This window comes from Lucilia sericata, unplaced genomic scaffold (assembly GCF_015586225.1).
Source record: "Lucilia sericata isolate MDLA Ls3-8-SP2 unplaced genomic scaffold, ASM1558622v1 Contig000428F_arrow, whole genome shotgun sequence".
NCBI lineage: Eukaryota > Metazoa > Arthropoda > Insecta > Diptera > Calliphoridae > Lucilia > Lucilia sericata.
The window spans coordinates 301,382-319,918 of NW_023994443.1; positions in this window are offsets into that span (position 1 = coordinate 301,382).

The following is an 18,537-nucleotide window of genomic DNA, read 5'->3' on the forward strand; positions in this document are numbered from 1 at the left end:
TCCTTTTACTGAAATGTTTTCTATAAAATATATTACAAACGTTTTCATAAGTTTTGCTAAACTATTAAATAGGAAGAAACATATTTGTTAAAGTATTAAAAAAATACGTAGAACTAGTAATCGTATATAAATCATTTCCTTTTGAGTGCTTTAAGCATAAATGGAAATGGAATTATATACGCAAAAGATGAAAATGATAAAAACATTAAAACATCCTTTAATGTTCTTAAATTAGCATATAAAACTTGGTTTGATACAGGAAGGTTGACAAAATAACTTTAGAATTTGTGGCAGCAAAACATGGTAATACTTATTTAAAAGTGAAGAAGATCTGTAATGATGTTATAACTAACATGTCATTAAAAGCTCATTTGTAATGGTTTTTTGAAGTAAATAAAAAGTGAATACGTAATTTTTAATGAATGATATTTTGAACAAATTAATAACAAAGTATAAAAAGTAAAAATACAAATTTTGTGTTTGTAAAGGAGAATATTGACAATTTGTTCAACATTTTCTATAAAAATAAAATTTAACAAAAAATTTTCTATTAAAAGAAAATTAAACAAATTACAACACTGCAAGTTTGTAGGCCAATCTCTTAGAAAATGTTCTGCAATCATCGAAATTTTTCAAAAAAGCCTTGCAGAATAAATGTAACACATTCCATAGCTAATAAATATGGTTAATAATATTATCTGAAAGCCTTAAAGTTTATGAACTTATTGTTTTTCAATTTTTGCAAGACATTGCAACAAATATAAAAACCTACAAAAAATGCTGTTTTTCCAAGAAAAGCAAATAATTGTTTTATTTTTTAGAAGCATAGAAAGTTTATAAGTAAAGATAAGAATAAGAAAACAATATAAAGAAAAAAATTTAAAACCTCAAAATATGTACATACACACATATGTATGTATGTGCATTACATGTATTACATGTTATTAAAGCACCAAATATAAACACTCTTGCACTAAAAACGGAAGGGGTGAAATAACAAGAAACAATTTAGCTAAAGTTATTTTTATTTTCTCTTCCTGTCGAATAGTTTTACAAATAGACAAAATAAAACAACTACAACCAATGAAATTTGATGCACTTTAACATCACAAAAATATGTACTATGTACAGATGTGTGAGTTAACATTAAGAACTGAAATGACGGCCTATGAATTGCAATCGATAATTTCAACGAAAAGAAAATTTGTATAAAAAGAAAATTCACTGAAAATTGTATATAAATGAAAATTCAATGAAAAAGAAAATTTATCGTAAATTTTTTGAAAATTTTCTATCAAAAAAAAAAATAATAAATTAATTGAAAACTTTCTACAAAAAAAAATTATAGAAAATTTTTATAAAAAAGAAAATTTATCGAAAATTTTCTATAAAAAGTAAATTTATTGAAAATTTTCTATAAGAAGAAAATTTTCTATAAGAAGAAAATTTTCTATAAGAAGAAAATTTATCGAAAATTTTCTATAAGAAGAAAATTTTTTTTAAATTTTTTTAAAATTTTTCTATAAGAAGAAAATTTATCGAAATTATCTATAAGAAGAAAATTTATCGAAATTTTTCTATAAGAAGAAAATTTATCGAAAATTTTCTATAAAAAGAAAAATTATCAAAAATTTTCTATAAAAAAGAAAGAAAATTATCGAAAATTTTCCATAAAAAGAAAATTTATCAAAAATTTTCTATAAAAAGAAAATTCCTCGAAAATTTTCTATATAAAAAGAAAAATCATCGAAAATTTTTAATATAAAAAGGAAATACATCGAAAATTTTCTATACAAAAAAAAAAATTCATCGAAAATTTTCTATACAAAAAGAAAATTTATCGAAAAATTTCTATAAAAAGAAAATTTTATCGAAAATTTTCTATAAAAAGAAAAAAAAATTATCGAAAATTTTCTATTAAAAGAAAATTTATCGAAAATGTGCCAAAAAGCAAAAAAAAAATTATCGAAATTTTTCTATAAAAAAGAAATTTATCGAAAATTTTCTATAAAAAAAAAGAATATTATCGAAAATTTTTTTTTGAAAAAGAAAATTATTGAAAATTTTCTTTAAAAAAAGAAAATTATCGAAAATTTTCCAAAAAAAAAAAAAGAAAATTTATCGAAAATTTTCTAGAAAAAGAAGAAAATTTATCGAAAATTTTCAATAAAAAAGAAATTTATCGAAAATTTTCTATAAAAAAGAAATTTATCGAAAATTTTCTATAAAAAAGAAATTTTGGAAAATTTTCCATAAAAAGAAATTTTGGAAAATTTTCTATAAAAAAGAAATTTTCGAAAAATTTCTATAAAAAAGAAATTTATCGAAAATTTTCTATAAAAAAAGAATATTATCGAAAATTTTCTATTGAAAAAGAAATTTATCGAAAATTTTCTATAAAAAAAAAAGAAAATTTATCGAAAATTTTCTATAAAAAAAAAGAAAATTTATCGAAAATTTTCTATAAAAAGAACATTTATCGAATATTTTCTATAAAAAAACAATTTATCGAATATTTTTATTAAATAAGAAAATTTATTGAAAATTTTCTATAAAAAGAAAATTTATCTATCAAAAAAGAAAACTTATCGATGAAAAATTTTTTTCTATAAAAGGAAATTTTTCTATAAGAGGAATATTTATCGAAATTTACCTATAAAAGGAAAATTTATCGAAATTTACCTATAAAAAGAAAATTTATCGAAATTTACCTATAAAAAGAAAATTTATCGAAAATTTTCTATAAAAAGAAAATTTTTCGAAAATGAGCTATAAAAAGAAAATTTATCGAAAATTTTCCATAAAAAGAAAATTTATCGAATATTTTCTATAAGAAGAAAATTTATCGAATATTTTCTATAAAAAGAACATTTATCGAATAATATCTATAAAAAAAACAATTTATCGAATATTTTCTATAAAAAAACAATTTATCGAATATTTTTATTAAATAATAAAATTTATTAAAAATTTTCTACAAAAAGAAAATTTATCTATCAAAAAAGAAAATTTATCGATGAAAATTTTTAATAAAAAGAAAATTTAATCGAAAAATTTTTATAAAAAGAAAATTATATCGAAAATATTGAATTTTTTTTTTTCAAACATTTTTTATAAAAAGAAAATTTGATCGAAAATATTAAGAAAATTTCATGAAACATTTTCTATAAAAAGAAAATTTGTTCAAAAATTTTCTATATAAAGAAAATTTATTAAAAATTTTCTTTCAAAAGTTTTCTGTAAATAAACATTTTTTCAAATTTTGTTTTCATAGGTCTTGGTTTATAGCAACAAACAGTTGATAGGAATGAGCTTTAAGTCAGCGAAAAAAAAACTAAACGAGGAGCAAAAAAATTTGTTGAAAAAGAAACTTGTAAAGAAAAGAAAACTTTAAGTAATTGACAGTATGGAGGACGCCAAATTGTTTTATATGGATGTGTGTAACGTAAGCCTTAACCCACCAAACGCAAAGACTTAAAGTCAAATTTTTATAAAAATTTTCATCTGTAGTCAATGTAAAAATTCTCTACAGTTTAGTTTCAAACGATGATTTAAATTATTTATGAGCACTGAACTAGCAACTGATTCTATGATAGATTACCTGGGATGTGTTAGGTGGCCACTGACCTATGTATATATTAATAGACATTAGTAAAATTAAATTTTAATTTTACATACAATTTTACTAATGAGACTACCAAATGTTTGCTGGGCTACAACCTACACTTTCATATACCCATATGAGTTTACGTAGTTGTGTGGCTAAGAGATGATGATAAGCATTTACAGAAAGGAAATTCAATTGCGAAAACTAACTGCAATTTTTAACAGCAGCGTCGAAACAAAATATTGAAGAAAAAAATCCCCCAAAAAAATAAACAAGGTATAAACAACAGCAGAGAAAAAAGATGTTGAAAAAAAGTTAAGACTTTTGTAGCCAAGTTTAGTGGCGGCAAAATAGAAAAATATGTGAAAATCTTACAGAAAGCCATGAAGGTAAACACATGTGGAATTGAAAAGAAACACAAGGGAGAAAAATCACAGCAAAAACAAAATTATAATCGAATAAAAACTATTAAAGAAATACACATGTGTGATAAGTTGTAGAAAATAGGGATTATAAGGAATTTTAAATGCTCTAAAAAAAGGAATTTTTTGTATTAAAAAGGAAACATTCATTTTAAAAATGAATATATTTTTGGGACAATATCCTTAAGACACAATAAAATTATGAAAATAAATATATATTTTCATATCTGGTCTCAGATTGTCATAAAACTAGTTTTTTGTTTCCTAATTCCTACGACTAGTTACCCTCCAATCTACTTGTTAGCCTTATTTGGTACCCAAACAACATGTTTAAACGGCTAAAGATAATTTTTTTGATTTCGAGGAGAATAAAGCGGATATGAACAAATTCTATCACAACCTGTTGTAGGGTATCTTTAGAAACTGAAACATGTATGATAATGTTTCGTAAGTTTATAGTTTTCTTTTTAGCTTATCTCAAAAATTATACAATTTTGAAAGAGAAAAAAAATAAATAAATGAAAACAAACTTTGTAAATAAAATGGAGCCAAATACAACCGGAAACGCCTGTTTGCAGGAAAACAAAAAAAAAAAAAATTGAAATTCTAACACATGCACTTGTACTAGTATAGGCGTTATATGGTATATTTCCAATAATTAAATAGCTAATTTTGATTTTAGTTTGCACTACTAATTGCAACTGCTTGCCCCTGATCCATATGGGTAATATCAAAACTATTCTCCTGTAAACATTATAGGAGTACATGATCCTTTTAGTAGTCCTATTTAATGCAGTTTTGGATCATGTTTATTTGATAAAAACATGGTCCATAGCCTGTATTAGATAGGACCATGTTATGGATTATGTGCTCCCATATTTTCCGCAAGTGAGTAGTTTTGGGATTACTCTGATGTAATATATGTATGGATTACGTGGTCCTCACCTAGGACATCACATGTTAAATAGAGTATGTTTTTGCTATATATTTAGATTAGTTTTTGGACCAGTCGTAGTCCTTTGAGGAGTACTCTTTACACGCATCTGAGGAGTAGTCGCAATTTTTGCAGGGTATATTTCCAATAAAGCCAAAACCAAACTAAAGACAAACAATACTAGAATGTACCCCCAAGTGTTCGAATCTGAAATCAAATATCTATTTGTCTGGTGGATAACAGTGGAAGTTTAAATAAGCCGCTTCATTCTATGGAAGTTACAAGTTCCAGTTAGTATTGTTATTAAGAGTTATATATTTCCAACTCCTTAACTAAAGTACATACGAGGCTGGTAAACGAGATCTTAGTCTCAAAAGGTCAAGCGCATTCTAGTTCCAGAAGTTACAAGTTCCAGTAAGTCTTGTTATTAAGAGTTATTTATTTCAAACTTCTTATATAAAGTACGAGCAACGCTGGTAAACGAGATCTTAGTCTCAAAGGGTCAAGCGCATTCCAAAAAATGGTGCGATCCGGATTTGAGCCTATTCGCCTTTAACGCTCATAAAATTGGCTGCATGAACGTGTTTTATCATAATCATATTTCCAAATTTTGTTATGGTCGGTCCATAATTGCCTATAGGTCCCAAATAAGACTTCTTAAGAAAATCAGTTTAACAATTAAAATTGACTTAAAAATTTTTGTTCCGTGATGATTGAATTTTATATAAATGTTAATCATTTCATCAAGACCATAATTACCCCTAGGTCCCACATAAGGTCCTGGGAGAAAATCAATTTAACGCTCATAATTGACTTTAAAATATTAGTACGGCGATGAAAGTCTACGTCAACGAGTTTTATATGAATGTAAATAATTTTACCAAATTTTATTTTGATCGGTCCATACTTGCCCCCTTGGTGCCACATAAGTTCCCCTAATGAATGTGAATGAATTCTAGGTACGATTAAAAAAACAGCAAACATAATTGCGCAAATTTGCTCAAACTGAAAAAAATCGGCAAATATAATTGTAAAGTTTTTTCTTGTTTCTAAAAATAGAGTTTATACAAAATTTTTGAACATTTGCTACTTTCAGTTGTCAAAATATTAGCAATTTTTCTGGTAGAAAAAGGTTTTTTCATAAAAAAAATGGCAAGCATAATTGCGCAGATTTGCTCAAACTGAAAAAAATCGGCAAATTAAATTACAAAGTCTTTTCTTGTTTCTGAAAAGAGAGTTTTACAAAATTTTTGAACATTTGCTGCTTTTAATTTTAAAAATCTTATCAAAATAGAAAAAGTTTTTTTTTATAAAATAATTGTGCAAATTTGCACAAACTTTTTTCTTGTTTCTTAAAAAGAGATTTCATATATTATTGCTACTTTTAATATTTTTTCTTTTGGTGGAAAAGGATATATTTTTTAATTTTTTCAAAAATAATTGCACAAATTTGCACAAACTTTTTTTTGTAATACTTTTGAACTAATTTCAGTTTTAAAAAACTTAACAAAGTCATCGGGAAATTTTTTACTATTGCTGTCTAAACCTAAACTAAAAGCGTATTTCCATAAGTCCTTCTTAGTTTTTGCACCATTAATGGCCCATACCTACTCATATCTAGTTTAAACTGCCAACTAATTGTGGTTATAATCATATTCTATTTATAAAACATGTTTTTCCTTCTTTGGAAAACTTCAATTTTCAATTTAAAGTTTTTATATTAAAAACATAATTATTTATTAAAATTCCATTCAAAACCAAATAAAATGATTGCACGAGACGACTTTTCCCTTCTATTTACTTCAATAAATATTATGTTCTAGAAATATTTTTTAAAATCAATAATATTAATAATATTTATAATTTTCTCTTTCCCCAAAAAATATTTAATGAATACCCTCTTAACCTTAAGATTTTATCTATTTTACTTCATTTCACCAAAAAAATAAAAATTAATGCATTTCTTCTGCCATAGTCCTTATCTTAACCCAAAAAAATTCGAATAAATAGCTGATCACTTAGACAAAATGATGTTATTACAACTTTGGCCAATAAAAATTTACAATTTGCAATAAAAGTACATATACTCTTGCACAAACACACACATACACACCATATTCCTTAATATTCGCTTATAAATTTCTATCATAATTTCAATATGAGTTTCTAAATACCCTGGGGTCTATTTCCTATAATGAACTTACTCTTATTCATATTCCTCTTTTTTTAAACCACTAAATGCTGTGCTTTTTTTTTTTAATAGACAATTTTATTTTGTTCTTTTTCTTCTTTCCTTACTGTTTTTGTATATTGTTGCTTAAGTCTATGGAAATAAATGGAAAACATCTTTAACACATGCTTGGAAATTGGCCAAAATGTCAATTCAATTGAGAAAGTGAGTTCAGCAATATTTAGCAACAACATTTTGAAGGGGAAGATGATGATAAAGAAGTTGTGTAAGATGAATACATATAAAAAAGGCAACCCATCAATGTCCATTTCTATTTAGATGTTGCATACGTAAAAGAGTAAATACCAAAATAAAATGTGTTGTATATTTTAAGGGTTTGATGTTTGAACGTTTTCTTATTATGGCAAACGTTTTTTTATCGTATAATATTGACTTGGCTGGGAGTTTGAAAGGTATTAAAGGGTTATTTAAGGAAAGGTGTAAAAGTTTTTAGAACAAACATTAGTTGTGTTTTGTTGCTAACGTTCAAAGGCAATTTCATATAAATTTAAAATTTATAAACGTTAGGAGTTAACGTGTAAAATTATACAAGTTAATTTTAACGTCGATAAAAGTGCTACCAATTCAAAAATAAAAATACAAATATTAATGTTTTTATGTCAAACAATAAAAAAATATTTTAAAATAAAATTTAAATCAAAAAAAATATCAAATAAAAAAACCTTTTTTAAGAAAATGTAAATAATTTCAAGATTTAGCAGATTTCTTCTGTGGAGTGATGCCAAGTCAGGTAATGTTCGTTTTGTTGCTAACTTTAAGCGTTAACACTCATTGATAGCAACAAAACACAACTATTAATGAAAGAGTGAAGAGTTTAAGGTGTCAAAGTTAGAAAGTTCATTCATTGAGTCGTGCAGATCTTACAGGGCATTCAATCTACACATCGGTTAATATTTTGAAAGTGTTGAAGCAATGACAATAGTTATTAAAACTTATGATTATACCATTTTCTGGAAGACTTTATTTCCCCGTGTAAAGTTTATTTCAGACTCTAATCTTCCTATTTGTTTATCTTTAAATAGTGTTCATGTTACAGATTTCCTTTTAAGTGCTCCAGCTTGAAAGCTATTCCAATATTCGTTCCAACTTTGAGAACTTCTTTTCGCCTAGAACTTTCTTTCTTTTCTTCCTAGAACTTTTCCTCTCCCCGGAACAGTTCAAAAGCTCAAAGTGCTTCAGAAAGAAAACTCATTGAGACGTATAGATCAAAGCGTCTAAGAAAGAAATCTCTTTGAGTAGTGTAGATCTACATTAGGGTTCTGCATTATTTCCTTAGCTGCCTAAACCTAAGATTCCGGCATGGATAGATTTTCGTAGAACACTGCCCCTACTTAGGAGCGTTATAAATTTCAATATAGAAATCATATTGAGTCATCAAAACTTTCCCTTTTTGCTAAGTTCCTGCATTCTTTTCGTAACTGTAATAGAAGGCTTCTGGAACGTAATCTGAGATTTCCCCCTGGGCATGCTAACTTGATGATCTTCCCCATCTTGGTGTTATAGCTATCCGGGGACAAGCTATATAGTCTGGCAAGACTATAAACTGGTAGTGACAAATGTTTTCTCGGCCTTTCCTTGGAATGATTTGAACTGGGGTCTAACCAGGGAGACTCATAATGTGGTACCATGGGAACCCACATTATGAGGTCACATAGCAGAATTTGTCTTGCCCCAGTTATTTAAGAAGGTCCCTTCGAGGAAGAGAATGTTGATTAGAAGACATATGCACGTAAAGTCAATAATTCAGGTATATAAATAAGATCGGTACTGTTGCCGAGATAAAACAAGCTCACCCTGTGTACCACCGTGAAATAAGGCCAACACAGCTGGTGTTCACGTAAAGCACTTCGACTTATATACTCCGAGATAGAAAGCTCAATAAGTTTTTTAATTCCAACAATTTTGGTTTAAAAGGGCTGAAACAAAAGTCATTCCGGTATACGAATCTTTCTACTGTTAGAGTTTCTTAAGTCATAGTTAGGGTCTAAAATATAGAACTCTTTGATTTGTGCCGATAGAAAAGTATCTTCACGTCCGTACCAATTGGAATATTGATTTTGTGAATCCTTTGTAAATAGTTGTGTCCTTTCCTTCCTTACAAAAACCTAATCCAAATAAAATGTTCAAAAACTGCTGATAGGTTTCTTCGACAGAACTCCTCCCATTGGCAAACCCTTTACCTTGATCCCCTGCCATATTTAGCAAAGGAAAGAGGGCTATTTAAAGATAAATGAAAATGGCAAAACAGAATGAAATGCCATAAGCAGAAATAACATGAAGGTGCATGCCTCAATAGCAACAAATCAATGCTTCTACACAACAGTTTATAGAGCAAACATTGTGGTGTAAACAGAAAAGAGGAAGGTCTGCTAACCAGAATCAATGGGTCTTCAAGCAAACAAACAAAATGAAACAAATTGAAAAAGTTTAAAAGATCTACAGCAATAACTTAAGAAATTCAGCACACATTCCCAAATAAGTACTTACTTAAATAGCATACATACTATCAACTGGAACAAATCACTAGATGTTTCTTTTCAATACGAAAACATTTTCCATGATGTTTATGGTGTAAGTAAATCTTTTGTTTAAAGCAGTAAAGGATTGTATTGCTGATGAGCTCTGCCCAACCACTAGTTTAAATAAGTAAGCCTTAAACATCCTTTAGTATGATTCTATTTTACTTTATGTTGCTTATTTTTGTTTGAAATGTTTACACGTTACATGGACAAGTATGTATTTATAAACTTGCATTCACATGTTTTTCAAAGTAAGTACAGTTCATTAGAATGATGGGCACGATGCCTGAGATGCATAAAATAGTGTATATAAAAGGAACAAAGAAGATGAAGAAGATGATGAGGATAAAATATTTCACACTGTAAATAGAGGTCATGACTTGCAGTCCAATTGTAAGGAAATACTTAACTGCCAACACACTAACAGTCACACTTGTGTGGTTTAAATATGAAATATGGTAAAGAAGAAGCAGGCAGGTCCTGGTTGTGTATTTCATTTCGTATGCAAGTGATGGATTGTATAGAAGTATAACTATTGATATTGGTTGTTATTGAGTAAACTATATAGTTAAATAATGGTAAATAGAGGTACTTATTTAAGTTTAAGCCTAAAGGTATGCTTTAAATACTACATGCCAGTAAGATAATAGTTTGTTATTGATTTTAAAGCAATATAAATTTGCAGTATACATATATAAAATTGGTTTTTCTATAATATTTTAGTTTTAAAAATATTTTATTAACTTTTCTGTTTCCAGTTCTGTTGCAATTATATTTCTACAGAATATCATGTATTAAATCTTTTAACACGAATTAGTTTATTTGTTCTTTTAAAAACTAAATACGAACTATTGTGTACCATTCGTGCGTACTAAAATAAAACTTCTTTTCGTTCGAAATAAAATACATACTACTTATGGGTACGGGCATGAAGTCGTTCGTACTAAATACTACTACTTTATAATTTACATTCATTCACACTTCATACAGGAAGAACGTGTTCTGCTTTGCTTCAGCAACATTTTTAAATGTGTACTAAAACACACTTAGATATTTTGTGGTTACCTTAAAGGTATGCAATCATAGTTTTGATGGAAATGGAATAAAAGTCTATAAATTTCTTTTACCAATGATGGTGGTGGAAGGTATACTATAGACCAGACTATAGACTAGACTATAGTCTATACTATAGACTATACTATAGACTATAGTCTAGTCTACAGTCTAGTTTATAGTCTAGTCTATAGTCTAGTCTATAGTCTAGTCTATAGTCTAGTCTATAGTCTAGTCTATAGTCTAGTCTATAGTCTAGTCTAGTCTATAGTCTAGTCTATAGTCTAGTCTATAGTCTAGTCTATAGTCTAGTCTATAGTCTAGTCTATAGTCTAGTCTATAGTCTAGTCGATAGTCTAGTCTATAGTCTAGTCTATAGTCTAGTCTATAGTCTTGTCTATAGTCTAGTCTATAGTCTAGTCTATAGTCTAGTCTATAGTCTAGTCTATAGTCTAGACTATAGTCTAGCCTATAGTCTATAGGCTAGACTAGACTATAGACAAGACTATAGACCAGACTATAGACTAGACTATAGACTAGACTATGGACTAGACTATAGACTAGACTATAGAGTAGACTATAGACTAGACTATCGACTAGACTATAGACTAGAATATAGACTAGACTATAGACTAGACTATAGACTAGACTAGACTAGACTATAGACTAGACTAGACTATAGACTAGACTATAGACTAGACTATAGACTAGACTATAGACTAGACTATAGACTAGACTATATACTAAGCTATAGACTAGACTATAGACTAGACTAGACTATAGACTAGACTATAGACTAGACTGTAGACTAGACTATAGACTAGACTATAGACTAGACTGTAGACTAGACTATAGACTAGACTATAGACTAGACTATAGACTAGACTATAGACTAGACTATAGACTAGACTATAGACTAGACTATAGACTAGACTATAGACTAGACTATAGACTAGACTATAGACTAGACTATAGACTAGAATATAGACTAGAATATAGACTAGACTATAGACTAGACTATAGACTAGACTATAGACTAGACTATAGACTAGACTATAGACTAGACTATAGACTAGACTACAGATTAGACTATAGACTAGACTATAGATTAGACTATAGACTAGACTATAGACTAGACTAGACTATAGACTAGACTATAGACTAGACTATAGCCTAGACTATAGACTAGACTATAGCCTAGACTATATACTAGACTATAGCCTAGACTATAGACTAGACTATAGACTAGACTATAGACTAGACTATAGACTAGACTATAGACTAGACTATAGACTAGACTATAGACTAGACTATAGACTAGACTATAGACTAGACTATAGACTAGACTATAGACTAGACTATAGACTAGACTATAGACTAGACTATAGACTTGACTATAGACTTGACTATAGACTAGACTATAGACTAGACTATAGACTAGACTATAGACTAGACTATAGACTAGACTATAGACTTGACTATAGACTTGACTATAGACTAGACTATAGACTAGACTATAGACTAGACTATAGACTAGACTATAGACTAGACTATAGACTAGACTATAGACTAGACTATAGAGACTATAGACTAGACTATAGACTAGACTATAGACTAGACTATAGACTAGACTATAGACTAGACTATAGACTAGACTATAGACTAGACTATAGACTAGACTATAGACTAGACTATAGACTACACTATAGACTAGACTATAGACTAGACTATAGACTAGACTATAGACTAGACTATAGACTAGACTATAGACTAGACTATAGACTAGACTATAGACTAGACTATAGACTAGACTATAGACTAGACTATAGACTAGACTATAGACTAGACTATAGACTAGACTATAGACTAGACTATAGACTAGATTATAGACTAGACTATAGACTAGACTATAGACTAGACTATAGACTAGACTATAGACTAGACTATAGACTAGAGATAATAGACTATAGACTAGACTATAGACTATAGACTAGACTATAGACTAGACTATAGACTAGACTATAGACTAGACTATAGACTACATATAGACTACACTATAGACTAGACTATAGACTAGACTATAGACTAGACTATAGACTAGACTATAGACTAGACTATAGACTAGACTATAGACTAGACTATAGACTAGACTATAGACTAGACTATAGACTAGACTATAGACTAGACTATAGACTAGACTATAGACTAGACTATAGACTAGACTATAGACTAGACTATAGACTAGACTATAGACTAGACTATAGACTAGACTATAGACTAGACTATAGACTAGACTATAGACTAGACTATAGACTAGACTATAGACTAGACTACAGACTAGACTATAGACAAGACTATAGACTAGACTATAGACTAGACTATAGACTAGACTATAGACTAGACTATAGACTAGACTATAGACTAGACTATAGACTAGACTAGACTATAGACTAGACTATAGACTAGACTATAGACTAGACTATAGACTAGACTATAGACTAGACTATAGACTAGACTATAGACTAGACTATAGACTGACTATAGACTGACTATAGACTAGACTATAGACTAGACTATAGACTAGACTATAGACTAGACTATAGACTAGACTATAGACTAGACTATAGACTAGACTATAGACTAGACTATAGACTAGACTATAGACTAGACTATAGACTAGACTATAGACTAGACTATAGACTAGACTATAGACTAGACTATATGAACTAGGACTATAGAAGACTTAGACTATAGACTAGAAATATAGACTAGAACTATAGACTAGACTATAGACCGAGCCGATAGAACTAGACTATAGACTGACTATAGACTAGACTATAGACTAGACTATAGACAGACTATAGACTAGACTATAGACTAGACTATAGACTAGACTATAGACTAGACTATAGACTAGACTAATAGACTAGACTATAGACTAGACCTATAGACTAGACTATAGACTAGACTATAGACTAGACTAGAGACTAGACTAGAGACTAGACTATAGACTAGACTAATAGACTAGACTATAGACTAGACTATAGACTAGACTAATAGACTAGACCTATAGACTAGACTATAGACAGACATTAGACTAGACTATAGACTAGACTAGAGACTAGACTTATAGACCTAGACTATATACAGAACTAGACTCGACTATAGACTAGACGATAAGACTAGACTATAGACTAGACTATAGAACCTAGACTATAGACTAGAACTATAGACTAGACTATAGACTAGACTATAGACTATACTATAGACAGACTATAGCTAACCTAAATAGAACTAGACTATAGACTAGAACGATAGACTTAGACTATAGACCTAGACTATATACTAGACTATAGACTAGACTAGACTATAGACTAGACTATAGACTAGACTATAGACTAGACTATAGACTAGACTATAGTCTATAGACTTTCCTAACCAATGCTTCAATACTCTTCATTCTCTGCTATCTAGGTAATAAATATGTTCTAATATATTGAGATTAGTTTTTGTGTCTGTGGCTATAAATAGATGTGTGTTTATGTCTCCGTGTCCGTATGTGTTATTTGGAACAAAATTTTTGTTCGGTTAACCACATTAGAAATGATGAATTTTCCACAAACTATCTTAAATATTTATGTACATATCTGTATGTATGTTTGTAAATGAGGTTTCAATGAACAAGTTCTAGTATTTATAGCTCTTTAAAGAAACGTAGGAGTGCAAAGGAAGAAACCAAATGATAGTTGGCAAGAGTAAATGGAAACGAGTTAGGATTTTTAGATTTTAAATTAAAGTTTTTTTTTGTTTTAAAATAAAAACAAAGTTTTCACAATAGGGATATTATAGTTGTTAATAAAAGTTAAAATAAAAGAACACTAATGATATATGGAACGTGTTTTAAATTTAAATAGTTTTATGAAATTTAGTTATTATTAAAAGAGGTAAAGGTACAACTTTTTTTAATGGAAATTTGTTAATTTGTCCCAAAAATCAAAATTGTTTAAAATGTTTCATTTAATTATTGCTAATTTTAACAATAAATATTATGCATCACTATGCATTAGGGATATAATGTTTAAGTAAATCTCACTGATGATATAACTATTCCTGATAAAAATTCTCCAACAGTTCGTTTCAATTTGTCCAAACTTTAAGCTCATTCATTAGCAACTGCAACTCCTACAAAATTTATTTGCACAACCCACTCAACAATCTGTGTTCCTTAAGAACACAAGTCATGTTGTTATAGCAAATAATCTTATTTGCACTTGTATGTATGTAACTATTTATCAAAAGTAATCTTAAAACTCTTTCTAGCACCTGATCCAAATGAAAGTTACAACAACAGAATTGTGTTGAAGTTTTGTAATTGCCAACGAGGACAATGGAAAACAAGTGAAATGAATCAATAAAAGTAAAACTTTAAAATGTATGTTGTTAAATGTAGCGATTAAATAGAAATCAACTTAGATAAAGACATTAAAAAATTTATTGCAATTTATTTATAGAAGAAGATGTAAGTCCTCGGTACTTCAAGGACAAAGTTTCCGCTAATTAGGGACTAAGAAATTAAATTTTTATAAAAATGGATTCGATGTTTTCAGGCGACTTTCAACTCAGATTGAGTGAACATTAAAGTAAACCTGAAATCTGTTGGAAATTTACGGTCCTAAATTGGGTGAGAAGAAGTGTCTGGGGATCTACATTGAATACTCAGATACGATCGTCTTCCTAATCACAACAATAGTTTGAAAGCCAAAGTCCGTACTATCATGGAATGAGTAAAAATTAATATATTCTCAAAAGTTCAGAAGTTAATTAGGGCGATATCAGATGATAAGTTTAAATCATACAAAGACAGAGAGTAAAAAACTAGTTCTCTAACTGGTTTTGTTAGTTTTTTTTTACATGTGTGAGCATACGTACGCGTGAAAGAAAGAGTACAAGAGAGCTCATTGCTTCTCGCTAGTTTAAGTTCGTATTGGTCTGTAAGAGAGCCATAACCAAATACTGAACTAGTGGTAAGCTTTGCATCATATGTTTACTCGGGGATAGTCGGCAATGAAAGAGCGAATATACTGTCTATAAAGGGAAGGGTGTTTGAAGAAGTTAACCTGAGAGCGAATATATCTATATATATAAAAATGAGTGTGTGTTTATTTGTTTGTGGGTTTGTTTGTTTGAAGTCTATAGACGGCTAAACGGCTGGATCGATTTTTTTGAAATTTTAACAGTACCTTCCTGTATATCTGGAAGGAACTATAGGCTACTTTCTATTTTAAAATTTCAAGTAGGCGAGATGCCACGCCTACTTATTAAATAACTATTAAAAATCTTGGAAGCTGGTACAATTAGAGTCCTACTATAGTGGGCGTGGCACTTTCCATATTAAGAAAATATTAAATCAGTATATCTCGGAAAATGTAACAGTTAGAGCCCTCAAATTTGGTCGGAGCCACATAAGTCTCAATATGATTAGTTAGGATAAAAAGTGGGCGGACTAGCAGCAGGGGGCGTGGCACCTCCCATATTAATTAAATACACAAATTCGTTTATCTTGGAAACTATTAGAACTAGACTAGAAAAAGGACTTTCATATTCATCTGAACAATTTTGGGGGAAAAAAAGCGGACTTTCATCAGGGGGTGGCTTCGAACCCCCATATGAATTATATAGACAAATTTGTTTATCTGAGATAATGTTGAAGCTAGAATCTTCAAATTTTACATGAAGAACTTTGACATTCATGTGAAAATTTAGAGAAAAATGGGCGGACTTTCAATATTACAATATTATTTACTTTTTCCACAACTTACATTAAAATCCTTATTAGCGTTCGGAAAAGTTGGCGAACTTGCAATAATTTGAGTGACATCTCCCATGTGTAAGTGTTTTGCTTTTAAAAGCAAAAGCACACTGGTATAACTAGTTTCCTATAAAGGAGATGGAGCTTGAAGGAGTTAACATGAAGACTGCAAAACCTTTCAACGCAACGATGGCTGAATTAAAAATTGGCGAGATTATACCATATGGCCATTAGAAGTAATGGAACGATGGGTAGGATCTTAGGGGAGACCATAGAAGTCTGAAATCGGTTTAGGTGCATCAGTCTAGTTCATATTTCATTCATTCATCCATGAATATTATTCATATGACTCATTTCAGAGTAAAACTTTAAGTAAATTTCAAAATATGTTATTTGAAGTTCAAAGTTTACATCTTTTCTTATGAATCAAACCCTTAATAAATCTTCTTAATTTTGTTCCCCTATTAGTTGATCCAATTACATTTTCTCTTTGGGGTGCATAATCTACTAGAGACACAGCTTCGTTTCTTTTCTTACAGTTATTGTTGCAGCTAGACTCAATACAGATTGTAATTTATTATAATATAGAATGAATAAATATATTTTTTCGTATTCAAGTTAAGGCTATACAATTTTACAAGTCAAGCAATTGTTTTCTTCTAAGGACAAAATATGCAAACAATTTGTTAACTAAAATCCTTACATTTTGAGAGAATAACAGAAAAAGTAAAAATTTAATTTGTACTGGTATTATATTTATATGAATACCAAAAATATCAATGTAGACCGTGCACAGTGGTGCACATAATGATTAACATTTTTGAATATATGTAACTGTTAAAGGAGTAAATTAAGGACATTTTAACCACAAGCATATAGAAGGGGAATTAAATGTTATATGTCTTTAAACAATAAATAATTTAGTGAAAATTCTATGTATGCACCCATAGTGCATTGTAAGAACTTATAGGCAGAGTAAGGAGAGCGTTCAAATTGATTTCTCTCTAGAGTGATATTAATTCGAGCGAAATAAATTATTTACTTTATTGTGAATATATCTGTTTTTCTCCTGAGTTTAAATGTAAATCTCACGAGAAATATTTAAATTTATAGAGCGGAAAATACATTTACATCTTATGAAACGAGTACAAACAAATTTATCGGGAGTTTTATAATATTGTCCCAGCTAGCATTTGGAAGATTGTTGGATGATTAATCAGTAAACTGACTCATTTTTGACTCCTTTTGATGACCTAAACGTAATTAATAAGTTGAGCGCATAAAAAATGATTGGAAAATTATCCCGACATATGATTGAAAACTGATTATTTGAAAAACAGTAACAAAATGTATAGCAATCATAAATTGATCATCCTGGTGTTTAAAATGTGATGGTTTCAAAAACATATTTTGTGATCAAATTTCGAGCAGTTGGAAGATCAACAATTGTTTCTTATGTAATTGTTTTTGTTTGCAATGGAATAGCAACACTTCCACTTATAAATGACTCAAAAACGATTCAAAAATGAGTCGAAACTGATTAGAAAATGGGCTCAGAAAGAGTTGGCAAAAAATTTTGTGTGGCCTAAAATAAGTTGATATAATTCTCATTTCGTTTATAAAATTAAATGTATAATTTTTTAAATTTGTGTGATATTTATAAAGTCGATTTTGTGTCAAGGAAATTGAAATTGTATTATGCTTTAATTATAATAATTTTATATGTTTAATGATCTTCTGTGGAAGATAGTTGGGTGACTAATCACTAAACTAAGTCTAAATAATTCCAATTAATGTTTAAAATCTGATTTATTTGAAAAACAATAACAAAATGTACGTTAATCACAAATAGGTCTTCCAGGTGTTCTAAATTTTATTGTTTATGAATTTATTTTGTAGTTACATTTCGTGCAGTCGGAAGATCAAAAAGTGTTTTTTTTCA